At 43.0% G+C, this 21948-nt stretch overlaps 1 long non-coding RNA gene across 1 annotated transcript; it reads left to right on the top strand.

The window, feature by feature from the left end:
- Positions 1-363: 363 nt before the first annotated feature.
- Positions 364-18690, top strand: LOC308581319. Its single transcript, XR_014004966.1, has 3 exons — positions 364-469; positions 16935-17271; positions 17873-18690. It is a non-coding gene; the product is annotated as an uncharacterized lncRNA (long non-coding RNA).
- The last annotated feature ends 3258 nt before the right edge of the window (positions 18691-21948 follow it).

The following is a 21948-nucleotide window of genomic DNA, read 5'->3' as shown; positions in this document are numbered from 1 at the left end:
TGCAATGCAGGAAGATGAAACCTACAACCTTGGTGTTATCAGCCCCACACTGAGCTATATGGAGGCTAACAAATGACATTCTCTCGGTCACGTTTTTTTGAAGCGGGGTGGGGGTGAGGAGTCATTCAATCACTTATACTGTATAAAGATGATTCATGAAAATAATATACAATAATTATGGAGCAAATCCTTCCCCCCAACCCTGCGCCCAGAAATGCAGTATTCACCCATTCACTTATTTGGAGTGGGGGGGGCGATACGGCACTCTGCACATATGCAATGGCACACTTTCGTAAACAGGCGCTGCACAAGTCCTATCGTGAAAACAGGAAGGCTGCCAAAAACCAAAGCAAAACAACAAGCGCCACGTAGTGCTTGGACGTTGAAACTGTCTGTTCCGCTTTTAGTTTGACAGCCCTATTAGGAAGTCGACGTCCTTCTGAGTTTAGGTGGAGCGCTTGCAATGAGGGTATGTGCAGTATTTTTTCGCATTTTCCCCATTTGGGGGGGGGTGGTACCGTTAAGGTACAATAATTGGTTTTTGGAAAGGGGGTAGGGCAGGAGAAACAGGACAGGCGGGGAAAGCGTCTCCCCCCCTGCTTCTGCCGATTCGTCTTCTGCAGCCGTGGGGGCGAGGGGCGACCTGCTCGAGTCTTGGGTCTCCGTGTCTTTCAAAGCGAAGCCAAAGGGCGCACGGAATCGTGTCCCTGAAGCACGAGAATGTGCGAGTTGTTATTAAATCGTTTAACGCTGCGTAAAGGTGCCTCTCAAGCGGAGAGAAGCAAGGACAGCTGCGGGAGCGCCAGGATCTGCTGGCCTCCTGCTATCTTGATGGCTGACTCAGCCGAGAAAGAATTTGGTTCCCTTCCTTTCCTTTCCTTCGGATTTCTTCCCATACCTCCCGTTCCCTGAGCATGACTACAAAGCTGCCAGGGTCCGCACGAATCTGCTCCGAGTCTCTCTTCGTGTTATATACCTTCGTGTTTGTATTTATTTATTTCTCCCACCCCACCCCCCAAAAAATTCTGCCACCCCCGGAACTGTTTCCCACGGTCGTCTTGTATGCCACTAGGACGGGGAAACTCTCTTAATCTGAGGTTTTCGTTTTGTTTTGTTGCAAATTGATAATGGAAAATGCCAGACATCTGCCTGTTCAGAAGTTCTTCTTGATTTCCACCTCACCCTGCTGTGCGGGCAGCCCAGGACTGAACTTGACACTGCTAGGTGGGGAGTGAAGAGAAAGTTGAAAAACTGGCCTGACCAGTTGTGGTGCTGGAAAGACCTTCACAGTCTCTCCAGTAGACGGAGACTTTGCTCTGCCTCTAGAGAAGGAATTGTTCCTTGAGTGCTGTGTGGTGTGCCTTGTTGGGCAAACTGTGAAAGGGAAGCCTGCTTTAGGTGTTAGATCAGACATGTCCAAAGTCCGTTTCGGGGGCCTAATCCGTCCCTCCAGTCGATTTAATGCGATATGTAATTCCCACTCCTGGTTTGGTTTATTTTTATTATTATTAAACTTGAAGACTGCCCGTCTTCTGTTCACCTCAGGGCCGTTTACAAGAGAAAAAACACAAAGCTCATAATAAAAACAAGAAGACCCCTTCTCACAAACCAATAGCCCCCCCCCCCTCTCTGTGGGGTGTGGTTTGCAAGTCACTTTGAGCTGCTCTGGGCAAGATAAAATGACTAGTAATTTTAATTAATTAATTAATTAATTAATTGATGATGATGATGATGATGCAAGCAACGCAAGCATGGCATCCAAAGAGAAACTTGCTTATGCTGCAGCCCCTGAGCGCTCCTCCAGGCTTGTCCTTGAATACGGCACTCAGTGCCAGTGGGAACTAGCACCCACCTCTCTCAAACATGGAGACCAACATGAAAATTACAAAACAGCTTATTTAAAGCAGCAGACACATGATACTCCAGAAATGTTTCTAAATTTAGCAATGCATCAAAATGCACCGTACTTTTTTTTACAGTTATTGGGTTGTTGTTTTTATTTTGATTATATATATATATATAACAAAACAACAACACCACAAACTGGCTTATAATGTTGGACTATTTTGATTGCTGCTAGCCGCCCTGAGCCCAGCTTCGGCTGGGGAGGGCGGGATATAAATAAAAAATTATTATTTTTTATTATTATTATTATTATAAGTATAAAACCAAATTTACTAGACTAATAGCTAGAATAGAGATGGACTTGCAACCTTTCAAACAACAAACATACTAAGGTGCCATGTGTAAGACAAAGTCTGGAGACACTGTAAACATGGAGTGGATAAATGTACAACTCTATCTTAACAAATTACATGTGCAGTAAACGTTATACAGACTGGATAAATGAACTGTTCAACAAGTAGCGTAAGTCCAATCACAGAATGGCAACTCCATGCTGCCACAACGGCAAGGGTAGCACACTGGAGAATATGCGAAAGTTTTTCAAAGCTGTTTTTCAAAGATTGAACTGGATGAGATGTTCTTCAGTGGGTCTTGAGTTGGAAACACAAAGCCGTATGCATGGATCTATCATGGGAAGGCAAATCAAAGCCATCACCCTGGTGAGAATAACACAAGTGGGGAAAAGGAGACCTGTTCTCCGGATATACAACAGGTTTCGCTACATGCTTCATCAGTCCGAAAAGCTAGTCATACAAAATGGTTTGCTCAGGATAAAGAAAGTATTCACAAGCACAGCTTGCATACATTACAATCAAGATATGTATCTTTTTTTTAAAAAAAAATATTTATTAGAGTTTCCAATTTTTACAAACAAAAAGAAAAAAGCAAACATAAAAAGCAAAAACAGATAAATTTCACAACTTATTTTCTCATAACATCTTTCCCCGACCTCCTCATACCTCCCCTTCTTGTATATCCAGTTCAAATTATTTATACAGCAAATCCTTATCTCAGAGCATTACAGCTTAAAAAGAAAAAAAAGGAAAAACACCTTATTTTCTCTCCAACATCTTAGATTATTATAACTTTGAATAAAAGAAAACCATTTTATCAAATTCCTTTTACCATTACAGCTAAAAACCGCTTAATTTCAATCCAACATCGTTTAACATTCCTTAATTTTACAATATTTTTGTAGATAGTCCTTAAATTTTTTCCAGTCTTCCTCTGCCGACTCTTCTCCCTGGTCACGGATTCTGCCAGTCATTTCCGCCAGTCCCATACAGTCCATCACCTTCATCTGCCATTCTTCCAAAGTGGGCAAATCTTGCATCTTCCAATACTTTGCAATAAGTATTCTTGCTGCTGCCGTTGCATACAAAAAGAAAGTTCTATCCTTCTTTAACACCGATTGGCCAACAATGCCCAGGAGAAAGGCCTCTGTTTTTTTCAGAAAGGTATATTTAAATACCCTTTTCAGTTCATTATATATCATTTCCCAGAAAGCCTTAATCTTTGGGCACGTCCACCAAAGGTGAAAGAATGTACCTTCAGTTTCTTTACATTTCCAACATTTGTTATCGGGCAAATGATAAATTTTTGCCAGCTTGACTGGGGTCATGTACCACCTATATATCATTTTCATAATATTTTCTCTTAAGGCATTACATGCCGTAAATTTCATCCCGGTGGGCCACAACTGTTCCCAGTCAGCAAACATTATATTATGTCCAACATCTTGTGCCCATTTAATCATGACAAATTTAACCGTTTCATCCTGAGTATTCCATTTCAACAGCAAGTTGTACATTTTTGACAAAATCTTGGTTTTGGGTTCTAACAGTTCTGTTGCCAGTTTAGATTTTTCCACCTGGAAGCCAACTTTTTTATCCAAATTGTAAGCCTCCATTATCTGATAATAATGGAGCCAATCTCTCACTTTATTTTTTAATTTCTCGAAACTCTGTAATTTCAGTTTATCTCCTTCTTGTTCCAAAATTTCCCAATATTTTGGCCATTTGGCCTCCATATTGAGCTTTTTCTGAGCCTTTGCTTCCATCGGTGACAACCACCTTGGGGTTTTATTTTCAAGTAAATCTTTATATCTTGTCCAAACATTAAACAATGCTCTTCTAACAATATGGTTTTTAAATGCTTTATGTGCTTTAACCTTGTCATACCACAAATATGCATGCCACCCAAAAACGTTATTGAAACCTTCTAAATCCAAAATGTCTGTGTTCTCAAGAAGCAGCCATTCTTTCAGCCAGCAAAATGTCGCTGATTCATAATAAAGTTTAAAGTCTGGCAGGGCAAATCCACCTCTATCCTTTGCATCAGTTAATATTTTAAATTTTATTCTGGGCTTCTTGCCCTGCCAGAGAAATCTAGAAATATCTCTCTGCCACTTCTTGAAACAGTCCATTTTGTCCAAAATTTGCAATGATTGAAACAAAAATAACATTCTTGGCAATACATTCATCTTTATAAAAGCAATTCGACCTAACAAGGAAAGCTTTAAGTTTGACCAAATTTCTAGATCTTTTTTAACTTCCGTCCAGCATTTTTCATAATTATCTTTAAACAAATTTCCATTTTTAGCTGTCATATTAATCCCCAGGTATTTCACTATCTTAACCACAGTCAAACCTGTTTCATTCTGGAACTTCTCTCTTTCCAATGATGTTAAATTTTTCTCCAAAACCTTAGTTTTTAATTTGTTCAATTTAAATCCTGCCACCTGACCAAACTCTTGAATTAATTCTAATACTCTTTTAGTACTAGACTCTGGCTCCTGTAACGTCAAAACTAGATCATCTGCAAATGCTCTCAATTTATAATGTTTAGCTCCGACCTGTATACCTTTAACCAGCTGGTCTCTTCTAATCATATTCAGCAGAACCTCCAGGACCGATATAAAAAGCAATGGGGAAATTGGGCACCCCTGTCGTGTCCCTTTTTCTATCTTAAATTGTTCCGTAACCACATTATTTACAATTAATTTAGCCTTTTGTTCAGAATATATTGCACCTATACCATTTTCAAAACCTTGGCCTACCCCCATACCCTGCAAGTTCTTTTTCATAAAACTCCAAGATATATTATCAAAGGCTTTCTCCGCATCCACAAATATCAAAACTGCTTTAGTGTTTATATTCACTTCTAACTTTTCCAAAATGTCAATTACATTCCTCAGATTATCGGATAAATGTCTTCCCGGCAGAAAACCCGCTTGGTCCTTATGAATCTCTTCAATCAGTACTTTTTTCAGTCTCTTAGCCAAAATATCAGCAAAGATTTTGTAATCCACATTTAATAAGGATATGGGACGGTAGTTCTTAAGTTGAGTCTTTTCAGTCTCTGTTTTCGGTATAAGTGTAATATAAGCTTCTTTCCAACAATCAAGATATTTATCACAGCTTTGTAACTCACACCCATCCCTCAAGTCTGGCATTTTCGTTACACTGTGCCAGTTCCAATGACCTAATCTGCGGGTGCCACAAATGTAAACATTCAGCTGTCATGAAGTATATTTCTGGGCACCGGCCCTTGCTGGTTGGTGCGAGGCCACTGATCATTAAGGGTGTGTGTGCGTGTACCCGCACATGCATATTGTGTGCAGCACAGTGATGCAACATTTTACTTTTTCCCCATCAAAGTGATTTCAGGGACTCTCTGATAAATCTACTCCAGGATTAGAAGGTATTTGACCAAAAGAATCCAGGAACGGTGTATATAAAAATCTGAACTCATATTGCACCCTGCCCTGACATAGCTGTGTACTATAATTTTCCAACCACAACTCTTGTCAGCAGAGATTCAGCAGTTCCCTTTGGTTTCAGCTTGTGAAACGCCTACTGAAATCTTTTCTGTTCTGTTAGGCCCATGCAGGCAATTAAGAATACAGCTTTCCACGATCATTACCTAATTGCTCTTTAAAAAAAAGTTTTATATACTATTGTTGTAAACTGCTTTTATTTCTGAATCGCGGTATATAAATATTTTTATAAATGAGGAAACTCTTGTGAAACTATCTACATCACACAGAGCTGATTCTCATTATCTGCTGGCCTTAACTGAGAAAATATCTGGGACCAAAAGAGCATTTTTTCACTCCATCTCATAATAACAAAAGAAGGCATGAGATTATGCTGAACGCTCTTGCTATTGTACTACGGCAGCCTTGTGGGCATTCTGCAAACATTTCTCATGTTTGGTGCAGTTAAATTGTTATGCTGGGTTGTGCCTGTGTTCCCAATTCCCTATTCTTCTGCATCACATATCTTCTTTGTTGTACCTGCCAACTAAAATTTCTGTGTCACCGCAGAAAACTTTTAATGTTGCACTCAAATCCTATCTAGTTTATGCCTTGAGTAGGGTTTGTAAAGAAAAAAAATATCCCTTTGTAGGGAAGTGTGCACACCAGCCTCTATAGTGAAACATACCTTAAAGATTCTAGGTAAGAGTTTTACCTGAGGAGCATCTTTCAGAACTTACCGCAAAGAGTTACATTTATTTGATGTAAGCATGCATTATTCATCTTGTCTTTTATTTTGTAGTAGCCTTCCATTGCTTTTGTTGCACTCCACACAGTGATAGTTCCACGGTCAAAATAAGTGGTCTCATTTCGCCAACAATGAGATCTCTCGTACATTCCTAAACAAATTTCTTTTTCAATACCTGTTTGCAGGTCACAAAACTTTACTTATATGTGTATGTATTGTTGTAGTAAACTGGAGAACAAGAGACCTACTGCCACCTTCATATTTTTCCACAGTTTCTGTGGAGGGACATTTTGTTGTTCCTGCCAAAGCAAAATATTAACACTGATGAGATACATTTATTTAGTATTTTTTAAAGCAATTTCTCTCTCTCTCTCTCTCTCTCTCTCTCTCTCTCTCTCTCTCTCTCTCTCACACACACACACACACACACACACACACACACACACACACACACTTTGAAGTCCACAGCAGGGTGCAACATATATATCATAATAAAATGAAACAATATTTTTTTAAAAAATTAAAACACAGCAGGAATAACACAGAGTTACATCACAGCACAGTGACAGTAACAAAATAAAACTCCTAAGTAGTAATGTGTCTTAAAACCCATGAGGTATTGTTTAAACTGATTCTGCGAGAAGAGAATAGGCTGATCATGGGAAGTGGGTACAGGAAATACTTGTAGACTTACGTTCTCCTATACAATTTCCTAGAACCTAGACTGCACTAAATGTTTCACTTCATTCAGAGAAAGATGGAAGCTTGTGGTAATACAGTCTTCCTGTCATTAAAAAAATTACTTTTATTAACTGTTTTGATTGCTCTATCTATTTGTTAAGCTGTCAGTAAAAAGGTTTTTAAAATGATTAATCCCCCTTCAGTTTGCATCTATGCTCTCTTCCAGTGATATTTTTTCCTTAGGATATTTTGTCCCAGCAGCCCATTTCCCTCAGGTTCATTGCTGTTAATGCTCGTGCTAATTCAGTGATCATAAAACCTATTGGTTTAAGTTAAAGGTCATATGTTGCCAGGTTTATTTCAACCCACCTACTTCTTTACATTTACTTCTTCCTCCTATAATATTTTTCCTCTCTCATCCTTTTCATTTCATTTGTTTTACTGTTAATAACACCTCCTCTGGCCCTTTCCTTTTCAGAGGAAAGACATTTCCCCTCCCTTCCTGAATTTCTCTGACCATCTTAACATGCAAAGTGTTGTTGCTGGTGCTGGTATCAGCACAAGCCAAAAGGCTGTACCCAGGAATGCTTCTTCCTCAAAATAGAACAGTCAAAAATATATCTGAAATATTGAAAGGGCAAATATGGTATCTCCAAGATCAGAGGCAGCATATCTTCTGAACATTGGTTGCTGGGAATCATGAGCAGCAGAGTTCTACTGCGAACTTGTCAGGGATATTTGACTGGCGACCGTGAGGACAGATCTCTGGATTGTGCACTGCAAAAGCTTTTAAGTATTAAATTGACTGTTTCAATGGAATGACCAGGCCGGTTGACGGAGCAGGCATAATGTGTCAGATATACACAGTGACATCAGCGTCACATCAAAAGTCCGATGAGCAGCAGCTTTGAAAAAGTAGTGTCTGCTTTCATTCCTTCGCCTCTGCCAAGTTCATTCCAAACTTCCACCAACCTTCTGCGTGGCTCCGTGTGGGTTCGAAGAGGATGGGATCGAGGGTGAAAGTCTGCCCAATGTTGTTATTGATTCCCCCCCCCCCAATTTTAATACTATTTTAATGATTGGGACGCAGGTGGCGCTGTGGGTTAAACCACAGAGCCTAGGACTTGCCGATCAGAAGGTCGGCGGTTCAAATCCCCACGACGGGGTGAGCTCCTGTTGCTCGGTCCCAGCTCCTGCCAACCTAGCAGTTCGAAGGCACATCGAAGTGCAAGTAGACAAATAGGTACCGCTCCGGCGGGAAGGTAAACGGCATTTCCGTGCGCTGCTCTGGTTCGCCAGAAGCAGCTTAGTCATGCTGGCCACATGACCCGGAAGCTGTACACTGGCTCCCTTGGCCAATAAAGCAAGATGAGCGCCACAACCCCAGAGTCGGTCACGACTGGACCTAATGGTCAGGGGTCCCTTCACCTTTACAGTGGTGCCTCGCAAGACGAAAAGAATCCGTTCCGTGATTCTTTTCGTCTAGCGGTGTTTTCGTCTTGCAAAGCAAGCCCATTGACGGATTAGCGGATTAGCGCTATTAGCGGCTTTTAGCGGCTTATCGGCTTATCGGATCAGCTGATAAGCGGCTTAGCGGCTTAGAAAAAGGGGGGAGGGAAAAAACCCGCAGGAACTCGCAAGACATTTTCGTCTTGCAAAGCAAGCCCATAGGAAAACGGAAAACCCTTTCGTCTAGCGAGTTTTCCGTCTTGCGAGGCATTCGTCTTGCGGGGCACCACTGTACTAATGATTGTTTAATATATTTTTAAAACTGCCTTCCTGCATAATACACTTTAGGCAACTAATTAATGGCTCCTTGGAATGTTCCACTTCTTTTTTTTTTTACTGAGTGACAGCGGCGTAGCGTGAGTTGTCAGCACCCGGGGCAAGGCAAGTAATTTGCGCCCCCTAACCCGGGGCAAGGCAAGTAATTTGCACCCCCCAACCCCTAACCTGCCGATCTGAGGTGAGTTGCCGCTGGCGCTGCCGCCCAAACCACGCCGCTTGCCCGGAGGAGGAGGGGGGCAGATAGGCGAGGAAAATGCAACATGGCCCAGCAGCTGCAGCAGCAGCAGCGGAGGCGGGGCTGTGAGGAGGGGCTGCCTGGCGCGTCCTCCACGGCCCTGACGCGCGGGGCTGAGAGCCGCTGCCTGCCGGACACCTTCAGCCCGGGCGCGCGCACAGCTCGCCGGTTCCACGAGACATGGGGCTCTGCTACAGCCTGCGCCGGAGGCTCTTCGGCGACTCCGGAGGCAGCGAGCGCGCCCCCCCAGATGTTGCGCCCGGTGCGGCCGGCACCCCTGGCACCCCCCACGCTACGCCACTGCTGAGTGATCCTCTATGTGGCTTCATGAAGCAAGAAAGTCCTGCTGAGACCTGTGGTGTGGATCAGATTGCAGCCTCTTAGTCGCCTATTCAGATTGCAGCCTCTCAGCTGCGCACCAGCTTTCAATGGCAGTATATAAGCGACTTTAGGGACACGAGTGGCGCTGTGGTCTAAACCACTGAGCCTCTTGGACTTGTTGATCAGAAGGTCGGCAGTTCAAATCTGCATGACGGGGTGAGCGCCTGTTGCTCTGTCCCAGCTCATGCCAACCTAGCAGTTCGAAAGCACATCGAAGTGCAAGTAGACAAATAGGTACCGCTCCGGCGGTACCGCTCCCTTTTTTTATTTTCTGCTGCCAATATGTTACCACATACTAGTTGCTGACAGGCAACTGTGTGTGTGTGTGGGGGGGGGGGTATTGCCTGGTCCCTGTGAGGAAATGAGACATTGTATTAATAGATAAGACATTTCTTCTGCTCCAGAAGAGTTTTTTTAAAATGTTCTTTTTTCTTCTGCTCTTCCCTTAAACAAACAAACAAACAAACAAAATACCTTTCAAAAAGAATTGAGCTGTTGATCCAGAGACTGGCTTTTGAATTCTGAGCATCCCAAGAACCAGACAGAGTGACCTGGAGGACTACATTTGGACCACAGGGTATATCTTCCCTACCCGCCATAAAATAAATGATAGCTGCAGCTTGTTCAGGGTCCTATGAGTTGTTGGGAGACCCCCTTCCCGCACAGAGCTACATTTTCCAGAGTTCCCTGGGGGAAAGGATTGATTGTTAAACAACTCTCAGCACTCTTAATAAACTACAGTTGCCAGGATTCTTGGGGTGAGAGCCTGAGGGCCCTGCTCCTGCCTCTCTCCACCTGGCCCAGGGCGGGGCCTGACAGGCTTCATAAGGACTGGTGCTGCTGCTCAGCGGAGAGGACTGCTTCTTTTAAATTGTTTTTTATATGAGTTGTAAGAGCATTTTGTGGGATGTGCCTAGGAAGAGAGGACAGGGGGAGGCTCAATTACAGTGGCTCTGGACAGGGGGAGGTATGGCATGGGAGAAGGGGCAAGCCAGGTAAGGGGCACACGGCACAGGCAGTTAGTGACTGTGCCATGTGCCAGCCTCTCCTCCAAACTGGGGAACTGTGGTTGTCATATCAGCCAGCCCTTAGGTCTGCAACTGCTGCTGTTGAATGCCAAGTCAGCCCAGAATAAAATCTCCCTCATCTGATTATGGATGAGGAGGCTGATCTGGCATGTATCACTGAAATACAGTGGAGTTGGTCTCACCCAGCTGTGCCCACCTGGGTACTCAGGCCAGCATCAGGCCAGACTCATGGGTCGGGGTCTATAAAGATTCTATCCCTATCTCCAGACTCTCTGTCCAGTTGTGGGGGAATCTAGAATCATTGGGCGAAAAAACAAAGAACATGCTAATAAGCAGGCACATCTTTTGGTAAATTACAAGTACAGAAAAATAAGAATGTTGTAAATTATAGCTGACTATATACTCACTTCTATTTGTTGTTGTTTAGTCGTTTAGTCATGTCCGACTCTTCGTGACCCCCATGGACCAGAGCACGCCAGGCACTCCTGTCTTCCACTGCCTCCTGCAGTTTGGTCAGACTCATGTTTGTAGCTTCGAGAACACTGTCCAACCATCTCGTCCTCTGTCGTCCCCTTCTTGTGCCCTCCAACTTTCCCAACATCAGGGTCTTTTCCAGGGAGTCTTCTCTTCTCATGAGGTGGCCAAAGTACTGGAGCCTCAGCTTCACAATCTGTCCTTCCAGTGAGCACTCAGGGCTGATTTACTTAAGAATGGATAGGTTTGATCTTCTTGCAGTCCATAGGACTCTCAAGAGTCTCCTCCAGCACCATAATTCAAAAGCATCAATTCTTCGGTGATCAGCCTTCTTTATGGTCCAGCTCTCACTTCCACACATCACTACTGGGAAAACAATGGCTTTAACTATACAGACCTTTGTTGGCAAGGTGAAGTCTCTGCTTTTTAAGATGCTGTCTAGGTTTGCCATCGCCTTTCTCCCAAGGAGCAGGCGTCTTTTAATTTTGTGACTGCTGTCACCATCTGCAGTGATCATGGAGCCCAAGAAAGTAAAATCTCTCACTGCCTCCATTTCTTCCCCTTCTATTTGCCAGGAGGTGATGGGCCCAGTGGCCATGATCTTCGTTTTTTTGATGTTGAGCTTCAGACCATATTTTGCGCTCTCCTCTTTCACCCTCATTAAAAGGTTCTTTAATTCCTCCTCACTTTCTGCCATCAAGGTTGTGTCATCTGCATATCTGAGGTTGTTGATATTTCTTCCGGCAATCTTAATTCCGGCTTGGGAATCATCCAGCCCAGCCTTTCGCATGATGAATTCTGCATATAAGTTAAATAAGCAGGGAGACAATATACAGCCTTGTCATACTCCTTTCCCAATTTTGAGCCAATCAGTTGTTCCATATCCAGTTCTAACTGTAGCTTCTTGTTCCACATAGAGATTTCTCAGAGACAGATGAGGTGATCAGGCACTCCCATTTCTTTAAGAACTTGCCATAGTTTGCTGTGGTCAACACAGTCAAAGGCTTTTGCATAGTCAATGAAGCAGAAGTAGATGTCTTTCTGGAACTCTCTAGCTTTCTCCATAATCCAGCACATGTTTGCAATTTGGGGTTCTGCAGGGCTAAATCCTATCCCTGTGTTGTTTAACATCTACATGAAACGGCTGGGTGGTGTTATCCAGAGGTTTGGAGTACATTGTCAGCAGTATGCTGGTGATACTCAGCTCTATTTCCCCTTTACAGTGAGGCATTGTTAGTGGGTGGTTCCCTAGACCAGATGGGTGGAAGATCATAGAATCATAGAATCATAGAGTTGGAAGAGACCACAAGGGCCATCGAGTCCAACCCCCTGCCAAGCAGGAAACACCATCAGAGCACTCCTGACATATGATTATCAAGCCTCTGCTTAAAGACCTCCAAAAAAGGAGACTCCACCACACTCCTTGGCAGCAAATTCCACTGTCAAACAGCTCTTACTGTCAGGAAATTCTTCCTAATGTTTAGGTGGAATCTTCTTGCTTGTAGTTTGGATCCATTGCTCCGTGTCCGCTTCTCTGGAGCAGCAGAAAACAACCTTTCTCCCTCCTCTATGTGACATCCTTTTATATATTTGAACATGGCTATCATATCACCCCTTAACCTCCTCTTCTCCAGGCTAAACATGCCCAGCTCCCTTAGCCGTTCCTCATAAGGCATCGTTTCCAGGCCTTTGACCATTTTGGTTGCCCTCCTCTGGACACGTTCCAGTTTGTCAGTGTCCTTCTTGAATTGTGGTGCCCAGAACTGGACACAGTACTCCAGGTGGACACAGTACTCCAGGTCGCCTGTTCTTGATGGGCTGTTCTTGATGGGTTACACTTCCTCTGAAGGAGCAGGTTCATAGCTTGGGGGTACTCCTGGATCCTTTGCTGTCACTCAAGGCTCAAGTGACCTATAAAGCCTTAAACGACCCGTGCAGTTGGAGTCCGTATTAGGGAACACTGTTCACACATTCGTAATGCTAATTTGGAGGCGCCTCTTGTAGAACATTTTGTTTCTTATAACCATTCTGACATGGATTTATTATTCACGGTATTGTGGGTGAATAAGAAATCTATAAGTATTAGACAGGATGATAAAAGGCGGTTACGACAGCAAGAATCATAGAATCATAGAATCATAGAATCATAGAGTTGGAAGAGACCACAAGAATCTCGTTTTATTTTTATGTTCAAAACCATTCATCTGGGAGGACTTAATTCTGAAATAGATCTTGTCAGGGAACTGCCATCAACTCAGAGGCGAGAGTTGGAAGGGCAGTTGTGTTATAAAGAGCCTCCGAAAATCTTGTGAAGCAGTTCCTCCTCCAGCAAGGAGGAAAGCCCCTCCTCCAGTGGAGAAGAGGTGAAGGGACAAGGGGATGCTAGGAAGAGCCTCAACACTGAGCCTGAGCAAACCGGAGAGGCGGGAAGTACGCCCCTGCCAGCGCCCATTCTGTGCAGTAGGCTTTGGCGCAGGGAGGGAAGGAAAAGGCTGGGGGTGACGCGACTTTTATGCTGGTGGAGGTACAAAGACTGACCACTCCCAGATTCTGCTAGTGACTGAGCCAGACATGAACTTGTGATGCTCTTCACTGTAAATAGTTTGCACCAAGAATAAAGCCTGGAAAAGACAGGTCTAAGTCTTGCCTGTTTACTCTCAAGCAACCACACGCGCATCTGACAGAAGAAGAAGAAGAAGAAGAAGAAGAAGAAGAAGAAGAAGAAGAAGAAGAAGAAGAAGAAGAGTGGATTTGATAGCCGGCCTTTCACTCCCTTTAAGGAGTCTCAAAGCGGCTCACAATCTCCTTTCCCTTCCTCCCCCACAACAAACACTCTGTGAGGTGAGTGGGGCTGAGAGACTTCAAAGAAGTGTGACTGGCCCAAGGTCACCCAGCAGCTGCACGTGGAGGAGCGGAGACACGAACCCGGTTCCTCAGTTTACGAGACTACCGCTCTTAACCACTACACCACACTGGTTCTCAATTGAGATCCAACAGATCTCAATTGTTTTATTTGATTCTTTACATTCTGGCTCTTAAGCTGTACTGTATAACAAGCTCAATCTTCTTGTTATGAGCACCACCTGGGGTCGACTTTTTAGGTTTCTTGCAACATGCAGTCAGTAGCAGTGGTTACCTAGCTCAGTGTTTCCCAACCGGTGTTCCGCGGCACACTAGTGTGCCGTGAGACATCGGCTGGTGTGCCGTGGGAGGGAGGCGGGCGAGTCGGGCAGTGAGAGGCGGCGGCGGCGAGGATCCGCGTCGAGCCGGGGGCGGCTCCGCGGTGGTGGTGCCGAGCGGCGGGGCAGCGCGTGCAAATGGAGGAGCGCGAGACAGCGGAGGAGGAGGAGGCCGGCATGTCCGGGCAGCAGCAGCAACAACAGCAGCAGCAACTCCCGCCGCCGCCCCCTCCTCCGCCCGCTATCGCCGCCACCACCACAACAGCCGCCGCCGCCTCAGCTGCCGCCGTCCCTCAGTCCCTCGCTCTGCTGCCTCCCCACCCCCACCCCCAAAGCTTGGAGGTTCCCCGGCAAGGGGGAGGGAAAAAAAGTGAAAACTTTCACTTCCGTGCGTCCCTCCCGGCGTGACGCTGCGCGCTGACGTCACGGGGCAGTAATGGTGGTGTGCCGCGAGATTTTTTTGATTAAACAGGTGTGCCGTTGCCCAAAAAAGGTGGGGAAACACTGACCTAGCTTATTGTGGTTCACTATATGGATGGGGTATGAACTTTTGGTTTAATTTCATATTGAATTGACATTATAATTTGAGTTATTGTAAGTTACCGTGTATATGCAGGTCATTGTTTCAATAGTTTATTTGCAGTTTATGAAGCATTTCTGTATCCTTCTGCTGTGCTGAAGAAGAATTCTACGAAACAGTGGGTATATCCGGAATCACAGTTCACTACGTCTGTTTGTGTACCACTTCGGCAGCTTTATGGCTTGTTTTCGCCAGATAAGAATCTGATCCATTGCTTCTTTCAGAGACTTGCATATTCTACAAAGACTTTCAGAGAATTATAGGACTTATGTTTATTTGGTTCTATGTTCTCAAGAGAATCCATGAAGAGTGCACATTTCATGACTTTCAGAGATTTATAAGATTTCTGTTTATTTGGTTTTGCAGAGAGTGCATATTTCATATATTTCATATTGTTCAATGTTCTGTATAGATTATATAAAGAGTTTATATTGATATCACATTGTTGTACTTGGTCATTGTGTTGCCTTGGATATTACTGATAATTGTTTGCAACACAGAGGTTTAATTGTTTGGTTACTTATTAGTGTCCTAAAAAGGGCTCCTCAGTCACGGATACAGCTGCCGAGCTGCTCAACTGCCTCGTTCCTTGAGTAAGAACGACTGAATCTGTATCCACTGCCCATGTGCCAGTTCATGACTAGGGGCTTCCAGATTTCACGATCCTGCCCCCATTACCATTTGCCGATCGCCACAGGACTTTTGGGGTTTGGGTTGGGTTTTTGGAAGATGCCTGTGCATGAATTTGTTTTATGTGTGTAGATCAGTGCACGCTGATCAACGCACAGTCTTTGCAGTAGGGCTCTGTTCTGATGGCATGAGTAGTCATGAGGAACTGGGAGATCCTATCTGCTGCAGCCTTCACTCACCTTCACAGCCGTTGTAACATACTGCTTGTTATCATCCTCCTGTTCTGCCATTGAGGACTTCTTGGATCATTCTCTGTCTAGCTCCTTCCCTTTGACCTTACCACCTTGGGTGACCCTGCTGGGAGTACGAGATTCCCAACGGCTTCTCTCACAAGGGTCATAGGAGCATGCAAGCCCACTCACCATGACAAGGTGATGATCCAGTGAGTGAGTGCCTTCATTATGCACCTTTAGGTGCCAGGCAAAAACGTTCCTTTTTAACCAGGCCTTTGGATGACCTGATCAACATCATATCCCCTTTAAAATGTGGCTTGGGGGGGGGGTTATTGGGTTGTTGTTTTTATTTTGATTATATACCGTATTTTTCGCTCTATAACACGCACCAGACCATAACACGCACGTAGTTTTTAGAGGAGGAAAACAAGAAAAAAATATATTCTAAACGAAATAGTGGATATATGATTTTTGTGGTTCATGCTGTGGCCACAGACATGTGATCTGACAGTGAGTTTGGAGTAGCCCAATGCAAAAATCCTGAGGATCCATGTGGATCCATGCTTTGTAACCACAGAGGAGGGAAGGAAAGGGAACCATGGATCCTCTGCTCACGACTGCAGCAGATCCCCCCTGCCACCCGCAGGCATTCGCTCCATAACACGTACAGATATTTCCCCTTACTTTCTAGGAGGAAAAAAGTGAGTGTTATGGTGCAAAAAATATGGTATATTGTGGTTTTTATGTTGATTTTTTCTGTGAACCACCCTGAAACTTCCGGGTGTCAGGCGGTACATAAATTCAAATAATAATGATGATGATGATGAAATCATGATTGTTTAAAGAGATATGGCACAAATAGGGGAGATATGTACATAAGCTGAAGTTGGAGTGTGGCCTCTCTGCTGCAGTGACTGAGTCATCTGATGAATATCTAGGAGTGGCTGAGAGACATAGGACTGAGGGACATGCCTTTTCCTAACTTGTATGTGACCTTTGGCAATAAAGAGTTGATTGCTTCCTCTGGAAATTCCTTGGGTGCCTTGACCAAATGTGACCTTGAGTCCTGGTTCAGGCAATTCAGCACAGCGTCAAAAGTAAAAAGGACCAGGGAGGGGCAAAGTGGCTGCAGGTTCCTCCAGGGGAGCCTACACACTGGCATGGTTCCAGTAATCCATAATGTGGCTTACTGTGCCATACAAACCAGGCTTCTCACTTGTTTGATGCAAGGGCAGTCTAAATGAGCCCAATTTCATGTCAGTCCAGCCTGAGAGCCATTGTTATCTCACCATACCTTATTATCTCTTCTTTCCAGGTTAATAAGCACCATGGGTCCCCTGAGAGAACCTTTATTTTACTGGATCTGTTGTCATCACACACAACCTTATGCAGAACAGGATGGAAGAAGTTTCTCCAGTTGCCCACCTGAGACACTGAAGACTGGAATTTCCATATGCTGCTCACCCATGAGGCTTGGCAGATATGTCTACAGTAAAAGGCTGAGCATCCCTTGGCATGAAAGTATGCATATATGGACAGGTGGATATATATTTTCCTGTTGGCTATGTGAATTTAAGGAACTGTATTTGCTGATGGGTCTGCTGAATGACATCTCTGCTTGGGCTGTGGATTTGACACCTTGGCTTATGCAGGTAAATATTCAGGTTGTTTTGATTTCACAGTTTGCATTTTTAGACATGTTATATTAGAGCCCTGAGCTTTTCAGATTTACACAGAATTAGCGCTAGCTCTTCTCAATGGTTCTGACCCTGAGGGGTGTTCTAGGGGTGTGGTGAGGGTGAGACAGGGGAAGGGGAGGCCTACACCTGTTCCAAACATCTTTCAGGTCCGTCACATGAGCTGGCAACTCAGTGGAACATTTGCTTGCAAAAAAGGGTGATATAAGTCAAGCTCTATTTTTAAATACTTGTTTTCCTGAAGGGCATTTGGAATGGAGGTAACTGGCACTTGTTCAACTTAAACTATGGATATATTCTTATTTGCATGTAACATTCAACAAGTGTACAATCTCTAGTCTACACAGGTTTGCTGCAGGGAAAAGAAAATTACTCCGATGGCACCACTAATTGCATCATTAAAGGGGCCTTTCTTTTATTAGCAAAAAGGCAAAGCATTCTGTGTTAGAAGGTGCTGCCTGCTACTTCCTGTTACAGTTTCCTTCAAAGTTTTATATTCGATGGAGTTGTGCCAGAAAGTGGATTGTTGCTTTGCTCTTTTCATTTTTTCCTGCAGTGACTAAATGTTTTGCAGTTAAAATGGCCATCTTGCTGAAGTCAATTCCACACTTTGGAAACAAGCAACCTGAACAGTACAGGGTCCCATAAATCAGCACAGCAAAGGTGGTAAGATTTTGCAGGTAGCCCAGAGGCAAATTAGGGGCTGTGTGGCTGAGTGGTTGTGGAAGCTGAAGAAAGTTTAACTGCAGGAGAGGAGCAAGTAAGTTTCACAATGGCTGTGTTTCTGAACACCAGTATGCCACTGGAGAGACTAACAGAAAATAATTTTTCCAGTTGGTGTGTTAAGATGGAGATGCTGCTCCCAACTGAAGATTTATGGGACCCTGTAGTTAATGACCCAGCTTCTGACCCTCCTTCTCCTGAATGGCTTCACAAAGAGGAGAGGGCATGAGCCACAATAATTCTTGGTCTGGAAGACACCCAGGTACTATCTGTTCGAAGGCTGTTAACTGCAAAAGAAATTTGGACTACTTTAAAGAATTTGCATGTTAGAGAAATGGTAAAGAGCAAGTTGTATCTATTCAGACTCCTGTTTCAGGCAAGACTGAGCAAAGGTGAATAAGTGCCAGCACATTTACAGACACTAAGAAGTCTTTTCCCTGACCTACAGAAGAGCGATATGGCCTTTACACCTCTGCAGCAAGTCTACATAATTTCATCCTCCCTAGATTAAACATGGGATGGAATAATCTGTGCCATGGAAGTAATGACAGAGTCAGATTTGACACTGGAATATGAAACAGGAAAATCTTTTCAGGAATGGGAAAGAAGACAAGAGCAAGAGAAGATGACGGAGAGCTGTTTCAATAAGCCAAAACAAAGAAGTGGACTGATGTGTGAAGAAAGAAAGAGTGACGTGTTGAAAGTTTATGGAATTGCAACTGTTACAATTCCATAAACTTTCAATACGTCACTCTTTCTTTCTTTCTTTCTTGGTTACAGTTTCACCAACTAAATGATATTTTCAATATAGATAAAAAGAAAGGATTTAGCTGTGAGATATCAAGATTTCAAAAAGACTTGAAACAAAATAAAAAGATTCCTTCCAGTAGCACCTTAGAGACCAACTAAGTTTGTTAAGGGACACAGGTGGCATTGTGGGTTAAACCACAGAGCCTAGGACTTGCCGATCAGAACGTCGGTGGTTTGAATCCCCACGATGGGGTGAACTCCTGTTGCTTGGTCCCTGCTCCTGCCAACCTAGCAGTTCGAAAGCACGTCAAAGTGCAAGTAGATAAATAGGTACCACTCTGGCGGGAAGGTAAACGGCGTTTCCTGGCCACATGACCCAGAAGCTTTACTCTGGCTCCCTCAGCCAATAAAGCGAGATGAGCGCCGCAACCCCAGAGTCGTCCACAACTGGACCTAATGGTCAGGGGTCCCTTTACCTTTACCTTTAAGTTTGTTATTGGTATGAGCTTTTGTGTGCATGCACACGTATCTGAAGAAGTATGCATGCACATGAAAGCTCATACCAATAACAAACTTAGTAGTTGGTCTCTAAGGTGCTACTGGAATGAATTTTTTTGTTTTGTTTCAACTACAGCAGACCAACATGGCTTGTTAAAAAAAACACTTGTTAGAAAATAATGTTAAATTACTGTTGCAAATGTTCAGCTTGTTATTAGAATGGCATACAAAAGATGAATAGCTCAAATTGGTAATGATACACTGGGCAAGAGCTTTAGGACATAACATTCAGATGGTAGATTGGGAAAAGTTATGGAAAACAGACTTAAAATTTACAGCTTGTTGTACTTTGAAAGAGAATTATATGAAAATGATGTACCGGTGGTATTTGACTCCTTCTAACCTGGCAAAAATGTATATGGCAAATTCAAATATCTGCTGGAAATGTAAAAAAAAGAAAGTACCTTTTATGACATGTGGTGGACTTGTAAGGTGGTAAAAGCTTTCTGGGAGATGATAAATAATGAAATGAAAAAAAAATGTTTAAAATAACTTTTATTAAAAAAATCCCCAGAAGCTTTTATTAGGAATTACAGGTACCAGTATCCCAAAGGACCAGAAAAGAGCTTTTATGTATGGAACAATTACTCAGATGCTATTAGCCCAGAGATGGAGATAAGACAAAGTCCCTACCAGAGAACATTGGCAAACCAAGCTGGTGGACTATGCCGAAATGGCAAAGCTGACTGGAAAACTCAGGAACCAAGAGGACAAAAACTTTACAAAAGAATGAGAAAATTTGTAAATTATTTAAAAGACTGCTGTAAGCAGATGGAAACACTGGCAGGATTTTGATTTCACATAGTATAACAATTACGATGGAAAATAGGGATTGATATAATAGTTAGATTATGGAAGAAGATACAGTTTTTATGTTTAAAATGGGACTCCAGAGAGGGGGTGGGGGAAAGTCCTGTGATTCGGAGCAATCTCTGTATACGGATATGTATTTGATTTTTTAAAATATAATTTTGTGTGGTAAAATCAAACAAAAATGATTTCAAAAAGAAAATATAGTTTATGGAATTCATAGATGTTACAACTATGGATCAGAAAATCACCCCAAAGAAATTGCCCCAGGAAATGTTTGAATTACAAATCAACAGAGGATGAAATTTTCAGAGGAAAAGAGTAGGTATATCTCTCTCCTGTAGATCAGCAAAAAGTCTTCTTAGTCTCTGTAAATGTGCTGGCATTGATTCACCTTTGCTCAGTCTTGCCTGAAACAGGCATCTGGCTAGATACAGGATGCTGCTTACAGCAAACTTTTGGATTACAAATCAACAGAGAGAGGAGGATATTTTCAGAGGAAAAAGTGTATTTCTCTGCATACATTGTAATGGTAGACTTGTAAAGGTAAATGCTAATTGGGTAATAGATTCTGGCGCAAAGCATCTGATAAATGTTTGAACTTTGGACCTCAGCAAAGGAATTTGTGACCTTTGCTGTTGGAACTCAAAGAAAAGTGGAGGGGAAAGGACCTATGTATGCAAAGTATATAGGAACTATTGTTAACTAATGTTCTGGTTATTCCTCAACTTGAACATAGTTTAATGTCTGTTTCAAAACTTCTATGAATTTTAAAGTTAAATTTGTTGAAGAGAAATGCGAAATATTAAGGAATGAAAAGTTTGCATAGCAGGAAAGCTAGAAAATTAATTGTATATTATAAGGGGAAATTGTTTGGAATCTTACAACAAAGAAAATTTAAAAGTAGGTATGACAATGTTAAAAAAGCCTCCACATGATGAATGCACACATTTGTTCCATAGGAGTTTAGGACATGTCAATTTTCAGACAATAAGTAAAATGCTCAGATATGAAGTTAAAGCCATGTAAATCCTTTATGGGGTGTAATACTTGCAGGGAGTGTAAATCAGCAACAGCTCCCATTTACACAAAATGTGAAAGAAATTCTAAGTGAGTTCTAGAGCTTCTGCATAGAGATTTAGCAGGTCCATTCCAGAAAACTCTGGGATGAGCTAAATTCGATCTCAAAATCATCAATGATTTTTCGTGTTTTGGGTTCATTTTATTTGTTAAAACATAAAGGAGCAAATAAAACTTTGATATGGAATAAATGTTGTGTAAATGTTTTCAAAAGGATGAGTGGAACAAAAAAAATGTTTAAAATGTGGAATGGAATGGAAAAGATTCTTATGACTTTGGGTACCCACCATTTTCTCGTCAATGTTGTATTGTTCCGCTGGGGTGGGGAGCTACTGTGAAAAATGGGGTTGGGCTAAAGGTTTTTGGTGGATTTTCAGCGGAAATGTTTTGAAGCTCAGAATTCAAAACTTCTCATCAGTACATAATTATTCATGACACCATATTTAGCTTTTAGATAGTACCATAGAGCAATGTGGAGCAGAAAGTGGATTTGTTTAGTCGTTTAGTCGTGTCCACTCTTCGTGACCCCATGGACCAGAGCACGCCAGGCACTCCTGTCTTCCACTGCCTCCTGCAATTTGGTCAGACTCATGTTTGTAGCTTTGAGAACACCGTCCAACCATCTCGTCCTCTGTGCCTTCCATCTTTCCCAACATCAGGGTCTTTTCCAGGGAGTCTTCTCTTCTCATGAGGTGGCCAAAGTATTGGAGC

This window comes from Podarcis bocagei, assembly GCF_964188305.1.
Source record: "Podarcis bocagei genome assembly, chromosome: 2".
NCBI lineage: Eukaryota > Metazoa > Chordata > Lepidosauria > Squamata > Lacertidae > Podarcis > Podarcis bocagei.
This window is presented reverse-complemented; position numbering and strand designations above follow the sequence as displayed.